General features: G+C 28.7%; 1 long non-coding RNA gene across 1 annotated transcript; it reads right to left on the bottom strand.

Annotated features, from left to right (window-relative positions):
* Positions 1-15,503: 15,503 nt before the first annotated feature.
* On the bottom strand, positions 15,504-16,875 carry LOC133665619 (uncharacterized). Its single transcript, XR_009829627.1, has 3 exons — positions 16,740-16,875; positions 15,889-16,675; positions 15,504-15,801 (listed from the first exon to the last, which is right to left on the bottom strand). It is a non-coding gene; the product is annotated as an uncharacterized LOC133665619 (long non-coding RNA).
* Positions 16,876-18,123: the final 1,248 nt, after the last annotated feature.

Here is an 18,123-nt window from a genome sequence, read left to right as displayed (position 1 = left end):
CGAGAACATCTTCTGACATTAATTTTCGATCTAACGAGTTATTTACAGTTTCCTGAACATGATCATCCCTTAAACTCAATGATCCTTTTACAACAGAAGTTTCTAACAGAATTAGGGAGATTTCCAGAAGATTGACACTTGCAATCGTTAATTTTCCACAGTTTCGAAACTATCCTATAATTGATTCGCGATTCGAAGGAATTAACGAGATCTTGGCCATCAGTTTCAAGATGGAGGCGGGTTTCACGCGATGAAAGAGTTTAACGGTAGTTGTAACATAAATTGTCGATTAAAAGTTTATGAATTAACGAAGATAAGAATCGATAAGAATCGTTGGATATTCAGATTCAGGCGAACTTCGAAATTATCGGATGGGGATAAATGATGAAGGGGTAAGTTTGAGGTAATGAAGATTGAAGTGATTAAAATAAAGGTGGAGTTGAGAATTTAGCGCGAATTATTTGATTGTCTCTGCTCATTTTAATAACAAATCAATCGTGTATTGGTCACGTAATAAAGGAAAACGTGACTTCGATGATACGAAACGAATAATAATGCCATTGATTGATTTTCTAGCTCGCTCGTAATTCTATTGTTAACTAACATGGTAATTAACCTTCTAATAGACAATTTTTTATTCGTGTTCGGCTGAAATTTTAAATCTCGAGCGCAATTAATATGTATCAATTTACCGACTAACGACGAGAATAAAAAATTCATGGGGTGGAAAATGACATTTAAGCCCTGAGGCTTTCTGTTTGCTTTTTAATTTCTGAATAATAAACGTGTTTGTTTCGATCGATTGTAATTGAAAACAAAAAAAAAAAAAAAAAACGAAGGGAAAACATGGTTTTTTAGATTTTTTTTTTTTTTTGTTTGGAGAGAAATAAAGAAGAGAGGCAAACTTTGTTCTAGAAAAGTTAGAGGTTCTTGAGCTAATAAAGGATTACACCTTCATTTAGATACGAAGAAAACTTTTTTCATTTAACTCAAACGACGTTTGACCTATTCCTTCCAGCGAATCTATTTATTTCATTTTTTGTTCGATTTATTGAGAGTATTTAATGAAGGAATATGAAGAAAAAAAGAACAAAGTCTTCAATTTTAAAAGTCTATCAATTATTAATACTTACGCTCTTAATAAGAAAATCAAATTCTGAAACTTTTATATCGAAACTTATTTGATCTTGAAAAATATAGAAGAATCGTAGATTAAATTTTAACTTAAATAAAAACTTCACGAAGATATATAAAATTCTTAACAATCATTCCAAAAAAAAAATCAACATTGACGCATTACCTGCCTCATTTCTTGCAAATTTATCAAGATGAAAATTATCGTAAAGACGATTTTGTATTCAACGCAAAAAGCTTTTGAATTATATGCGGAATGCGAATCACGTTGATAACATTTTTAATTAGCATTTAACCACGTCGATGAAGAGAAAATTTTAAATTCGAAATTTTTGCGAACTCGACAATTTTGTATAAATTCTGTTTTTATCCAGAAATTTGCATGAAATAAATGGTAGTTTGCAATAGTTCGTTAACGATTGTAACGATTTCGTTTAATTAAATCGCGAGAATTTTTTTTCTCACGAGAAAGTCAATTAATCATGCAGATAAGTCGCACAATATCTGGGCGAGGAAGGGGAGGGATGTGTGATAAACCTTTCAACCGAACAAAATAAACGGAGAACAATCGTGCAATGTTTATCGCGAATACATCTTTAATATTAATCGGGATTTGGTCATGGAAACTGATTTAATGGAGGAAAATGATTGCAATTCAATTGTAAAAAAAAAAATAATAGAGGGATAGAAATTATCGAGTGACGAGATGTTAAATTATAACGTGAATGAAAAAAAAAAAAATAAAAAGAAATAAAAAAAATAGGAGAAAAATATAATAAAGGAAACAAAAATTGTTTTATTTTAACCCTCTCATTTTAATATATCGATCGATGTTGAAAATTGATCGTTACGACGAATGTTAAAGTTAGATCAAGATTAGATCATTTTGTTCTCGTCGGGGCGAGTCCATCAAGATCTCTTAAGATCTTGAGATCTTGTTTAGATTCTTTCTACGAGTCGAGAGTAATAGTAGTAATCAAAGTGGAGGCAAGAAATCGTAAAAATAATTTGCGAGAGAATTCGAACGAACGACATCATTATGCCAATACCATTATTTCCAAGAAGACTCGAGTTTGAAATATGAAGGACAAAGAAAAGGAGCAAAAAAATTAAGAATGGATGAAACGTCGCGTCTGAGAAAAAAGATTTTAACATTCGTGAAAGAAACTATGATGGATGGTTGCCGTATACGCTTCAAGATTTTGTTGCCCTATTACTTTTGGAGATTTAGGAAGGAATATATATATATATTTTATCTGTTTCCAGAAATGAAATATTTTTGATATTACGGTACATATTGAATTATTTCGAAACGTCGTGAAAAATATATGCCACGATTTGTCCTCGAAATGCAGAGTTTATATTTTCTAAATAAGAGAGATCGAGTTTCATACCCATTACGATCTTTCTTTTCCTGCTTTTTTTTCTATAATTTATTTTAAACTTTATAATTTTCTCATCTCACTTTGACATGAAAATTGTTTGTTTCATTTCGAATATTCCAATATTTTCCCCCCTAACCACAACCCGAAACAAATTTTCCAATATCTCATTTCGTATTCTTCAATCGTTGCTTTAAAAATATTTATCGTGTTCAATTACAAAGTAAAATAAGAGCAAAGTGAAAAAATCGCGCCCGCTCGGTGAATTTCCCACCGTGGAAAAAAATTTAAATTTTTTTACCTTATCCGAATTTCACAAGAGGATAAAACGCCCCATTCCCGAGTTTACCAAAAAATCTCTAAGAATTTACAAAATTTTATTCCACCTTCTGACATCCCTCTCTTTCAATCTATTTCCAATTGCTCGAATCAATAGGATGGAATTGCATGCATCATCAAAATGCAGCAGCAAACAAGATCATAGAGCCGCTATTGAAGTAGAAGCACGTTGTATTGGGAAACATATCTCTTTATTGCGTGTTGCTAATTGCAAGCGTGGATGCTGATCGTCGTGGAACATCGTTGTATCGCGCAGACTCCTTCTTCAAGCGAGACAGGGAGAGCAAAGGATCCTTGTGAATTTTCACCAGTAACCCCGTGACCACCAACCCGTTTTCAACGTGTACCATTTTGCCCGCTCCTGTTGTTAACCCTCTTCGTGATTAGTAATCGTTTTTTTTTCTTGTTACCAAAGAAACACGATCCACGTACCAGGGGTAAAGGGTGTCGAGTCGATTGGAAATCGTTCCAGTGTTGTATTCGAACGAGTAAAAAAAAGTTTTATTTGAAAAACTTTCGACAGACTCCATCGTTCCAAGAATCCATTAAAGGGATTCATCATGTATTTATATTTGTAAATAGTGGGGAAAATTTTATTGCAATTTTTTTAATTTTTGGTTTCGACGATTTTCAAATTGGTCGTTTGATTCTTTGTGATGATGATGGATTAATCGTAAAAGGGATTTTGAGGGATTCGTTCTAAAAATCTTTTGAAGGATATATACGATATATACAGGAGTAAAAAGAATTTTTTATTATTAGTTAAATTTTCGTTCTTCGTGGCGATGGATTGATCGTAGAAGCTTACGACGTTTCTAAAAATTAAAAAAAAATCAAATTTTTTATGATGTAAACCGTAGAAAAGAATTTTAACAATTTTTAATTAGTTCAGAATTGTTTTTATCTCGTTTCAATGAATATTATTTGCCGAGTCGAACGAGAGTAAAATTTTATGGAAATTTCGACGAACGATCAGTTAATCTTTTGAGTTCTTGGATTAAGCAGACTATCCTTTTTTTTCTTTTTTTTCTTCGTCTTCTTTCCCTACATCAAAGAAACCTGTTGCACGGCGATCCGTAGCCGAGAAATTCACAGGGAAGAAATGGAAAAAAAAGGATGACGTTTTCCGTGACAATTTCCGTTTAATACCATACTGTATGTGAAACGTAAAACACGATATATATCCATAAAAGGAGATCTTCGATACATGTTTCAACAAGTGAATCGAACCTCATTGTGATACAAAAGTGTGTACTTCAGGGTAAGTAGGAATTAAACGGATAATTTAACCTCATATTTCCATTAATCGCATTGCTCTTTTATATAAAATTATTGAATTGATTTAAAAATGATATCAAATCTTTTATAATCTGATTAAATTTTATTCATCGATCATATTAAAGGAAAAAGAATTTTCTCGTTTATAATATACGTATTTGATATATATCAACAAGGTATATATAAAAACAATTATCCTGTTATATGATCGTCAGAATATTCGTGTGATGATCGATATCAGATTCAAAGAAAGGATTGTTCTATAAAAACATATTTTGTATTTGAGAAAGATGAAAATAAGAGAATAACTCGTGTACATATTGTGTAACGCGTTATGTGTGTGATGCATGATAATTCTTTTTATCGAAAATGATTGAAAATAAAAATACAAAAGAGGAAAATATATACATAAGAGGAAATTCAAGAGAAAAGTTGATAAAGACAATTTTTTTTAAGAAAAACTTAAAGAGAATTTTAATATTTTAAAATTGAAAAAGTAGAGAAGTTTAGAGAAATAATTCAACAAGTTTAATTCAAAAATTACTTTTTTGTAAAAATTAGTAGTTATATACTTTTTCTTTGTAACTTTTCTTGTGTGAACTTTATTATTGCAATTATGATTATTGTATTTAATTTTTTTGAGAAAATAACAAATAAAATCAATCGTTATTTTGAACGAGTGAAAGAAGAATGTTTATAACATTAAATAATTTTATGTAGCAGCACTATTATTTCTGAAGAAAATTACTCGATATTGGAGAATTATTTGATAATGGTTTAAACTCGTTACCATATTCTGAGAGTACAATTATAGAAGGAACATGGTAAATACTTGTGCATACATGATACGCACGTGAAATTAATAAAGGTACAACGCACGTTGGTAAATAAATGGAAATCAATCAATATATGCATGGATAATGCAGAATTTGAAATGACGAAAATGCCCATACAATCAAAAAATTAGATTTGTAATATATTCTCACTCATTTTCATGGATCTCTGCATGAATTTTCTATTTATTTTTGAATTGTCTACACAATTTTTTAATGAATAAATTATCTTCGTGTTTGAACAATTTTTTTAAAATTCAATAATACCTTTATAAATCATATTTTATCTTTACTATAACTGTATTTATTTATTTTTTAGTTAAATACAAATTACACATTACAATACAACTTTATACATAACACTTTTTAAAAAATTGTTTTTTCTATAAAATAGATTTTCACCACAAATATTTTTTCTTTTACAAAAACAATCGTGCATATTTAAAAAAAGGGAAAAGAAAAAAAAGAAAAATACATACGATTAAAAAAAATAATTTTATATCAAACGTTATATTTGATACGTGTTAATTTAACATAAATAACACGCGACAATATAATTTGATAATATTTTAAAAAAGGAATTATATTTTGGTGATTATATATATGATAAAATTCGATCCAAAGTAATCTCGAATAGAAAATTATAGGCGCGATAACAACCGTTCATTATTACGTCTTCCGCCATCATAATTCATCACAATTGTCAAAATGGAATATTGATGTTTTCGTTAATGCAAAATCTCTAATAACAGTAACAGCGTGAGATTGATTGTTCCGTGAGATTGATTGTTCTTAATAATAGATCAACCTTTATAGATAACGAGCATATTTGTTCGAAAATAAAATCTCTAAGGTTGTCCGTTTAATTTAAGAATCGGAAAGGAGAAAGATAAACCGTTCCATCGATATCCATTAATGCCGACCCTCGACACGAGCCTTAGTTTCGGAGGTATTAACTTTATTTTCCTTCCTTAATATGATCCCTTTCGAGTGCGCTTATTGTTTTCGTTATATAGAAATTTCGATTAGTCGATGATGGTAAATATTTACTTTAACATTATGGAAATTTTAAAATATTTACTCTCTTGCTTTTTCTTTTCATCATGAAAGTATTTTATTTTATTTTATATTTAATAATATAAAATGAAAATTTTATATTTTATCTAAATAAATCAATTGAAATATTTAATACGATTTAACGATTTAACGTGTATGTATATTAATATTTTATGCAATTTATACGGGTATTATATACTGTATTATATGTAAACATAATATTCGGTTTATGATCTTAACAGATTTATTTTATTTGGTAATTCTTTACCAATCCTCCGATTGAATTGGATATGTTATCGAATGTTATATCTTAAATTTTGTTTTAATGTACGTTCACCTACATAAATATTTCGATATTTTTAATCCTTAATGATATATATATTATTTTCTATGAAGAAGAAAAATAGCTAAATTCTGCGCATTCTTCTTTTCCTTTGTGTGATCACATAATAAAATGTTAAATCGAATTTTTTTCATGCGCATTCTACTCAATTTTTCTAGAGATAGATGAATTATAAATAAAACATTGAAAGATAAGACACTTATTATAAATTATTCTAGTTGATTTAACTATGTGTAAATCATTAGATATTATTAATCATTATTCAATATCATTAGAAAATAGATGAATGAAAATCCATTATGTTCTCTAATATTATATCATATTAATAAATCATTTGTAATTGCACAATGAAATTTCTTTCCATTAGCTTTATCTATCGTTCTTCGTGCATTTTAATTGTCATTATTAATTGATCATATTAATTGGAAATTTCGCGATTTTTCTTTGTTTTATTGAGAATATTTTGAAAAGAGAATTAATATCTATCTAATAAATGTTAAAGATGTTAAAGATGAGAAATATCTGTTGACGACATATATTCTGATTTGTAAGTATGTGGATATAATATATATTATTATTTTGTAAAATAATTTTTAATATTGAATTCTATTTTATTAAATAATAATATCAAATAATATTAAATTAAATAATTTAATTTGAAACCTTTAAATAATTAATAATTTATATTATGGAAATGCTTAAATAAACAAATTCCAAAATGTCAAAATCCAAAATCAGAATATATTTATAAGAATTTTTACAGATTGAATAGAAAATAAAATTAATAATAGAATGCCAAGCAGTTATAAAAGCACAACTGTGATATATTAATGAGAAGAAAATTGAATTACCTTTCATTACCATAGTGGGGTATTAAATTCAATACAAAATAAAATAAAAATCATATTAAAACATCACGTAAATGTAATAATGGCATTAAATTTTATTTGAATTTGCTGGAATACGTTGAGTTTGATACCATCATCACCATCCATTACCAGTCCTGATAAAAAATTATTTTTATTCAAACTTCATTTATTATTTTTCTCAGGTTTGCTTTGTATACGAGATCAGGTGAAAACAATATGTTATTCTAGGAGAATAAAATCTCTTGTTCAAATCTAAGCAACGTAAATGGATCCCGACTTCAAAGAGACGTCCATTTTGGAGATATTATTGTTTCACGAGAACAGGAATTCAATGGATTTTCCTTGCAGTGCATGGACTCGTTTTTGAATCAAATATTTTACATTTCGTGAGAAATTTTACATCATTTTTGTAAGAAATTTTAAAAAACATGATATTTTACAGCACACCTCGCTCTTCATCCTTTCAGATTAATAACGAAAAACATCTTTTCAAAGTTTTCAAAATAACTTTCAAAGCTTTTTCTTTGAAATAAAGTTATGTGTTCTCAAAATCAGATTTATCGATTCTATCTTCTTTACGCAGCAAGTTTCTTCTTTACGCTCGCTATGAATTCGGTATTCCTTTTAACGCGATCGATTGTTTGCCTTGCTCTTCTAAAAATTCCCGTCAAACAGAATTTTGTCTAGAGTCTTTTTTGTACGAAATATGTTATGCCAAGTAGAGATATGATCTCATTGATCGAAAAGGCAGTAAATAATAGTCGTATAAACTTTTCATTTGTTTAATTTCAATGATGGCCATGAGAGTTTTATAACAAATTCTCAATGCTGCGAGTGAGATAATTCTTTCTCATGAGAATACGGAAGAATGGTAACACAAGATATCTGGAAACGAAAAAAAAAAAAGAAGAAAAAGGAAAAAATAGAAAGAAAATTCAAAGAAGAATCTAAAACTTTTAATTTAAACCGATATGGAATAAGATTATTCATATATGCATGTATTAAGATGTCAATAATAGGAAATATGGAAATGTCCATTGCCTATGGAGATGAGGTGAGCATGAAAAATGGACGTATTATAATGATGATATAGCTACGTATAAGAAAACGCGTGGGAAGAATAGAACGAAATAACTGATAACAGACCTGTTAATACGAAATTAATTACAATTATTAACCCAAATCTGATATAAAAAAACTTATAATCTTTTTTCTTAATCGTTGAGGCCAAAATGGATTTATATTCATCCATATACTCTCTTCTTTCACAAATTGTTGAAACATTGTTAACATTCAATAAAAAAATCAAGAAATTTTTCTTTTTCAATCGAAAAAGTATCGAGTATCGTTTGAATTACGTTACAGTATCTTGATGAATCAAAGTAGCGCGAAAGAATTTCTTCCCTACTTTATGTGAAACGAGGAAAATAGAAATAATGAAAGAATTTTATCAAGAATCAGCGAGTGTCGAGCGAGACGATTCAAAGAAATTTTCACATTTTCTGTTTGCACTAGCACGCAGTGTTCAAATAATATACGCTGCCACCATTCAAAATGGCGTAAAGGAATATCATGAATACGGAGTCAATAGAGAAGAATTCACGGAACAAGAAAGAAATTATCATGGAATGCACAGTTGAAACTTAGCTTTACTTCAAGTTTTCCATGGATGGATCGATAGAAGGAGTCGAGTGTTACAATACCGACGTACGGCCATCTTTCATATTCGCTGTTCATTTTGGACGGAGTTTAATCTCTCAAATTTTTCATCATCCCCCTCGATGAAAATCGAGGAACGAACAGTTTTCGACAACAATATCATTTTATCGTTTGCCTCCTCGATATTTCATATTCTTGCCGACCCTTTGATACGTGTGTCTTTCAAGTTGGAAATCACGTATCCTTATTCTTTGAAATTCTACACCAGTGTTTCGTCGTTTATTCTCTTCCACCTGCAAATATTATACAAATGATTTGCAAGCCTTTTTCTTCAGATTTTACAACTAATAGTGGAATATTAAAATAGAATAAAAAAAAATAGTGAAATATTGAAATAAATAAATGGTAAAAAACTCGTCTTCGAGTTGGAAATTACGTATATATTTTTGTTCTTTGAGATCTTATAGCTACTGGTTTTATCACGATTCCCTTTTACTTGTAAATAACGTGTAAATAATTTCTCAGCCTTTTCTTACATTTGCAATCAATAATTGAAATAGAATAAAAATATAACAGATATGATAGAATATTCAAATAAACTAAAAAAATCCTGAGAGAAATGAGATTTTTTTTTTTTATAGAAAAAGATTAAAAATCTCTCATCTAAAAACAATACAGGATCATTAACGTCGCTGTCAATTTCTCGAAGGAAGTTACGAAGATCGTGTAGAAAGTTTTAAAATTTCAGTTTGCTTCTCTGAAGATAGGACGGATCGATGATGGATGATAATGGGGAACAGTTTGACATCTCTCTGAGACAGAGCCGTGGCAATTAGAAAGATTCATTACCATAGAATATCATTTGTCCCATTTTGAAAATGTTGTTCGCTTATTTATGTTATTGCGGGAGAAAATTTATTCGTTTCAATTTGCCAAACAATATGTTCGTTTTACGTCACACATATTTCACATATATCTGAATACATTCCTCGCGCTTTTAGAATCATCGTGCATTCGAATAGACAGTTCTGCATATTTTAAATTTTCCGATCGAAGAAATTTTTCATCGAAATCACTCTTCTGCAAAAAAAAAAAAAAAGAATTATTTCAAATAAATTTTCTTTTTTTTTTACTGTAATCATTGTTTGTCATCATTCGATCGCGTCTTTGTACGAATAATTTCTTAATTTCGTGTGGAAAATGATAAAAATCTGGATCAATTTCCGAGAAATTCTTTCCGCCGAAATACATCTATTGGAAAATTTGTAAAAATAAATTGATGCCTTTGCATGTTTTTCTTGTAATGATCAATGTATATATATATATCTTTAATTGACTAGAAAGAAGACGCTCATTTTCACTTTCATCGAAATCTTCGTTCGCCAGTTTTATCAGTTTCAACGAGATTGGAATAAAATTAAAAGCGGATGCTTTGAAGGGAACTTCAAGAAGTTTCCGCGTGGTAAAGAAAAAAAAGAAAAAAAGAATCTTTATTACGAGCAATACTTTCCAAATATTCCTCTTCGATTTTCCCTCGATTTTCCAATTGTTCATATTCTAAATTATAAACGTACGCTGTTTCACACGGCGTGAAATCGAGACTCGAATTATTTGACAAAGAGAAAGTTTCAATTGTCGGACAATGGCGGTTCAATTATTTTCAATTAAAGCCTGGGCGAAAAAAAAAGGAAGAAAAAGAAGAAAGATCCTGGATCAAAAATAAAAGGAATAATAATTTCCACGCTTTTTAAAATATCAATTAAAACTTTATTTTTTAATTTTCCATCCGTTTGATATATAATAATGATATTCGTCCAATTTAAGTTTCGCTAAGTAAACTCGGCCATAATAATAATAATAATAATAATCTTGTTCCTGTCTAATAATCAAGTTTCTCGTAAGTAGCGTTAAACACTAGTCGTGTTTGCCGAATAACAACTTGTAATTTTGCGCAGCTATATGATCTTCTAGGTAAATCAACGATATAACTTACATTGTGTCTATCCAAAATAATCCAAGCAAACGGGATGGAAAGCACGTTTGGAAATTCAGTATGTGGAACTATGTGAGATATGATTATTCATTCATGAATCATGAAAAGGAACTCAGAGGCATAGATCGTTAGACGATTGTTACAATGAAGTTACAATGATGAAAGTTGATCGGTATCAGGATGCAATCACGATTCTATGTGTTCAACCAGTGAGAAGCGATCACGAATATTCGATGCGTGTTTGGCAATGTTAACAAGTTCCGTATTGATTAAACTATAGTGGTGATAATCTTTGAGGAAATATCGATATATCGTAAAAGTAATTGAGATATATTATCCATCATGTCGATCAATCGATAAAACTGGTGAAATTTATGAATATCTCGAAAAATGAAAGAAAAATTGTAATAAAGAGGGAAAAATCTTTTTGTTAATTTGGAAATATTGAAAATCAAATTTATCTGTGCCTAATTAATAAATAGTTGTCTGAATTAATTAATTGATTAATTTTATTAACTTTCTCAAAAAGTTCACGAACTTTTAACATAGTTGCAATCTCGTCTAAAAAAGAGATTCTGAAGGAATTCTATAGGGGTAAATGAATAATGAGAAAATTACCAAGTTCCAGCGATGACCTATATTAGAATCTCTTTTTTTTATTTTTTTGAAAGTTGAAATCTTAAAAAAGGGAACAAAATCGATGTTAAATTGAATCAAAAATATGTATATCAACGAATTACGTATACATTAAAACGAATAGTTAAAAATATGCTGCTAAACATATTTTAATGTAGAATAAATTAAAAAATTAAATAATATTTTTTTATATTTGTAATTTTTTTTTACTGCATTGCGTTTAATTTTTGTTTATAATTTTTCATTTTTCATTTTCATTTTATATTGCAAATTTTTAATGAGTGCTTCAAGCTTTAAAAAAGTTTACGTAAACTGGAACATAACTATATGTGATTCGTTATTGAAATTCTTTACTGAAGAAATTTCACAAAGCATAACATTCCAATTCTTTGCGGGCGTAAATACCTCCTTTTAGAATTGGAGGAAATTTCATGAAAGTGAAAAAAATTGAATAATTTTCTGGAGAATTTATTATCAATTTCACATTATTTACTCTCATTTATGATAAACGATATTTTTCGAAAGGAGGAGAAATTATTTGGTTTTACGAAATACAAAACAATTTAAAAATGGTAAATAAAAATTATAAATAAATATTTTCATCAGAAACGATTAATTGTAAAAGATAATATTTCGTTTTTCATAAATTAAGTTTCTTTGTTTTTTAAAAGAAGAATGACCATTTACTTGTACAATATTCTTCCTTATTATCTTCAATTATTTTATTAGAGAAAATAATTAAATCTATCGACATCTTCAAATGTATTTTACAAGAAGTTAATAGAAATCAAAGGAAACTTATTGATAACTCTAATGACGTAAATTAATTTTCAATTTCAGTTTCAAAGGTTATAATTCGTTATGCACAACTGTATTATAATTCGCAACTAATGAACTACCAATTCTAAAAAAGAATATAATATAAAATTGCGAAGAAACTGTAATACTGTATAATTAACCATAGATTAAAGAAAAAGAATATATGAAAAAATAAAAAGAAGCAATTAATTAAAATCTATTTTCGTTATTCTTTCTATCTAATAAGCTTCTTTGCAATTAGTTAATGAAATTAAAACAAAAAGCAATCATTCTGAATTATTTGTTTTGCAATATTAATCTTATGGCACACAATTGAAAGCAATCACGAGGAGTGCTATTGTTTTAACTGTACTTTTAAAAATATAACTTTTAAAAATAAAATTTAGGTAACCACAATCGATTTTAATAAAATCGTTTTAATATCTATCCGCAGACAAACTATTTTATCGATACAAGCTTATATGATGCAAGTTTCATAAGTTATAATCATACTTATATACTTCGTTACAAACTTTTTAGTATTATACAATCGCGAAATTTTCGAATAATTAATTTTAAAAATTGTAATTATATATAATAATAAATACAAAGTATTTTAAAAATGTAGGAATACCGATTAATTGGAAATTTCTGAACTAATTTCAAAAAACATTTTCCTTTGCAGAAACTTTTTTGTTATAACTATTTTTTGTTATAACTTTGTTAATGAATTATTAACAAACTAACCAATGAAGCGCTAAACTAAAGAACGAAATTACATGATAAAGAAGGGAAGAAGAAGAAATTGAAGCAAAGAATCTTATAGAGATGTTCTATACGAATAATAATTAATTTATTCATTATTCCTAATTAATTTATCCCCATTATTCTTATAAGATGTAATTCGATATAATTTTTTTTCCTATAAAATAATATTTATAATATTCAACACATGTTGTTTGGACTTGTTCAAACTTGGTTGATGATTTATACGTCTTTTTTACAAAGGAAGAATTTTTGCTTGAAATTATCTCAGGAATCTTCAGTCAACCATTTCTTTCACATTTTTTGAATATCCTGTGAATATACACAATACATAACAGGATTCGTTATCGTATTATCACTCGTCAAATTTTTAAGTAATTTATTAATAATTTATTTTATTCATTGATATCATTCGTATTTAAGCATTTATATTCAAATATAAATAAAATAAAAAAATGTATATACATTTTATCGGCATGGATTGAAAATTAAATTTGTCTAATTGTAATGTTATTAGAGAAATAGTTGGTGAAAAACTCTGTCGCGATCGAATTAAACAAAATTAAATTAAATTAAACAAAAGAGAAGAAGAAATATAATAAAATTAAAATAATAACATTGGATTCCGAGGTCGAAATAATTATTCGAAAGGATTAAATATCGATTAATCCTCTTGCATTGATTTTATAAAAAACTTTATATATATATATCTTATATGATATTATGTTTTAGTTAAATGAATTGAAATTTAAATATTAAAAGGGAAAGGATTCTTTCGAAATTAATGTGAAAAGAATATTGTATATTTTTTAGCATAAATTTAATATTTTTTTTTTAATTTATACCAGAAAAATCTAATTTACTAGTAAATTAAAAAATAAACCATTGTGTTAAGTTTAAAATATACACAGTATTACAGTGCCAAAAATATATTACTCACCATTTGTAGAATAATTTCATAAGATCCGATATTCAACATAAAGATTATTAAATCCGTTATCGCTTTACGGATATTAAAAGTGCACAAAAATCAATGAAAAAGATGAAGAAAATTTAAAACGATCACACGAATGATATTATACAATATATTCTAAAAATATAAAAACACTAGTTAATTGAAAATTCTTGAGGTAATTTCAAGCAATTTTTCTTTATTTTTCTTTATAAAAAACTTTCGTTACGTACATTTTTATTAGCGAGAGTTATTAATAAACAGTGATCAATCAAGAAATGTGTAGACTAATCAAGCCATGATGATAGCGTTGATTATATGCCGCTAACAAAGTACAAATCCAAACATGTTGAAGAAAATCTGTTGAATACGACAAATATTTTTTTATCAAATTGTATCGAATTATATTTTATTGCAATTACCCTTTCTCTTTATCATCCTCTTCTTTTTCTCCTTCTTTATCAATTTCTTCTTTTCATCAATCTTTACCATTATTTTCTTCTTTCTCTTCTCCAAATATATACTAATTTATCGTTAATTTAGAGATATTTAGACATATTTTATATTTTTTTGTTTTTATATCACAATTGTTATTATTCATCTTGAATAAATTCGATTTTTTTTCGAGTTGTTTTTTGTTAATAAAATTCGTTAACAAAAACGTGGCAAAAATTTCTACAAAGGGAAATGTTGCTTGAAATTATCTCAAGAATCTTGAGTTGAACGCCGTTCCCATTTTTAGCATACTTTATATAAAATAGGAAACGAAAATATGATATCAATTACTATGTATACGTATTACATTGCAATCGAGATTTTTAATTTCTATCCATTTAAAAATGAATGAATTCAATATTGGATATCAATTCTGTTTTAAATTTTACAAATAACAAGTTCGTGAATTTTTAATTTACGCTGCAATGCTAATAAAATTGATATCGTTACATTAAGGAATACTTAGTTAATATAATGTAAGAGAACATGCTAAAGATCTTGTAAGAGAGAGTTAATCAAGAATCAATTAAGTTACGAAGCAATGAAGAGGTAATCTATCGAAGACTGAGGAAGCTTGCATAGAGAATTAATAAAATGAACGTTGTACATGCGTTGAAGATTTGCAAAAGCAAGTTAATGCATTTACATTTTAGTTATTTGTGGGAAAAATAAATAATAGTGATCTTTTCTTTTTTTTTTTTTTTTTTGAAAATCATTTCGTTAGATGAATTTATTAAATTTATTTTAAAAATATATAACACGAAAAGTAAATTTATTTGATATGAAATTAATTTTGATTTTAAATTAATAATCTAATATAAAATATATTTTAAATACAATGCAGAAATATATGTAAATTTGAAATATAAATGGAATTTCATAAGATAAAATAAATATCATGGACTTATTGAATATATTTTATGGGTAATTTAATTAAGAATAAATAAATTTATCCTATTTTTATATTTCCTTCGTTTGAAAGCTTTAAAACTGAATATTTTTAGAAAATTATTCATAAATAATTTTAATTTTTGGAGGAATAAAATAAAAAAAGAATGGATTAAATCTAGTGACATTTTAACTTTTATCATGAAAAAAATTCATCATTACATCTTTTTTTTTCTTTGTTTGCTTGTAAAACTCTTTCCTTTTGATTAAATTCATCGTTTTGAACTTGGATTACTTTTCCAATTTCAAAAGTTTTTTTCAATCATGAAAACTTTCATCCGATTCCTTCCAATTTTATTCCAGTATTTTATTATTTGTATGCTGTAATATATTTTGAAATCTTTTAAGGATATTAATTAAACAAATTCGACGTTAATTAATCCCATATATAACATTATGTATCTGTACCTTTTTATTTCTCGTGTATATTTTCCAATTTTATCGATGAAATACGTTGCATTTTTAACGCGACACTGAAATTTTCCGCACGTTGCCGTATAACCTGTTTATGTATGAATCTCTTCATAAGCTTTTATCATCTGTAAATTTATCATAACATTTAGAGAAGGAACAGATAAAAAATGAAGAGATACAAAGATATCATTGTTATTGCTACTTAATAAAATAACTCGTGCTTGGAAAACATTATTAATGCAGGATGTGCATTATCGTTTCCACTCTGTTTCTTGCTTATACTTCGTTACGAAAATATAACTTGAATTCTTTTCCCTACCCTTATCGTTATACCACCAGTTTTTCGATTAAATTTAAAACCACGTTATTTTAAAATGTAAAATTGATTGAGATTTATGTCTGGCCGGATCTTCTCCCCTAAAAATCTAATGAATTAAACGAATTAAAATTCGATATTTTACAAACATATCACACAATATCTCTTTGTGTTTTATTATCCTTGTTTATTTTTATAAAAGATCACTTTACCCATCGAATCCTTGCTCGATTGATATGACAAATAAAATTTATCGACAACGAAAATCCCTATTATCGAGATCTCGTTAATTCATTCATACGTTGTTTTAAACTTTCACGCGTATCGACCGCTTTATACATTTCACCTTCTGTTACCAACCAATCACGATGAAAAAAGTTCCTTCTCCCAAGGAAAAAATCACGAGTATCTCTCCCTCTACGCGATTGATCAAACGCAAACAATCTTTTCCAGGTCCACTTCTGCCTGTTGGGGAGGACAAGCATAAGGAATTTTGAAGAAATCGAAAGAGCGGAGAATCGGTACTTACATCTCTTCTCGAGGTCGAAATTCTATAACTTGTCCCGTTTCAACGGGAGAATATATATATCTGTATCGAGGTAGAAAAGAAGATGATCTGGAAGAAATCGCGCGAGGAAGAGACACGTCCATAGATGGAATCGATCTCTTCTCCTCCCCGGTTGCCGAAACGTCGTTCCATGTAGGAGCTTCAATCCGTCAAGATCCATGGATCGTGTCCCGTGGGATTATCCCTCTTGGAAGGACGGCTATTGAAATCGTAAATGGTGGCACGGGTTAAGAAGAAAAGCAGGCAGGGCGCGTGAAGATTCCAAGATTATAAAATATATATATATTTTTGGAAGGGAGGGAGAGAGGAAAATCGAGCAAAATACGAAGGAATGACCTTCTGAATCGTAGCCAGGATAAGAGGATAAAAAATAAATCCCTGGTGGAACTTTTTAAGAGAGAGGGTCATATCTCGAAGAGGGTTGAAAGTGATCTTCAAGAACAATGTTTGAAGTGTTTGTTTGAAATGGAAGCAATGGTCGATGAATCGATTCGAATAGTCTGTACGTGAATCTGGAAAAAGAGACTGAGGGGAGTGAATCGGGAAATATGTATATATACATATATATTATCATTGAAGAAATTATCTCGAGAACTGAATTTCTCGGTCCAAGGGTTTTAGACACAAGTTACGAATTACACAAGATTTTGTAAGATGGTAATGGCTCTGGGGGATTTAACGAGATTAACGGAGGAATGTAGGTCAAGGGATTAAACGGAAGGGAGAAAAACGTGGCGAACGATCTTGAAATAACTTGCATTTCATCTCCATTGAACGCCTTTCGCGGAGGAAAGTTTCACTAATTCGAATGGGATGTGAAACAGCGTCGATCGATGCCCGTTTCTCGCTCTCTGAGAAACGAAAAACTGGAAAAGCGAAGCGAGATATAATGACAAGTGGAAAAGACGAGAGAGATGGAAACTTGGACGACGTGACTCGCATCTCCGTTCGAATGCACCTTCGATGGATCGTAAATTGGATACGTTCCCGTGTATTAATAAAGTTCTCGCGTGCGGAGTGCGATGAATAACGATGCCTAAACGGAGCGATTGGTCACGAAAGCATCGTAAACCACACCCTTAACGAGGATAATAAAAGGGTTATTGTAGAATCGCGAGGGTGATAGAGAATCTTTTTATCTATCCTCGATGTCGAGGCCAGTATCGAGAACGGGACAGTTACCGTCGCGTTCCATCCATCGCGAAGCGTGGAGGTGATTTAGAAGAGTACTTACAGAGGTGATCGTTTGTTAAATGATCCTCCTCCTCCCCCTCATGCGGTTTATTTTTTTATAAATAATAAAAAGTAATCTTTGACTTTGCGTTTCTCAACATGTCAAAGATCA

Source organism: Apis cerana, linkage group LG5 (genome assembly GCF_029169275.1).
Source record: "Apis cerana isolate GH-2021 linkage group LG5, AcerK_1.0, whole genome shotgun sequence".
Lineage (NCBI taxonomy): Eukaryota > Metazoa > Arthropoda > Insecta > Hymenoptera > Apidae > Apis > Apis cerana.
The sequence above is the reverse complement of the archived record's forward strand: the minus strand, read 5'-3'. Positions and strand labels throughout refer to the sequence as shown.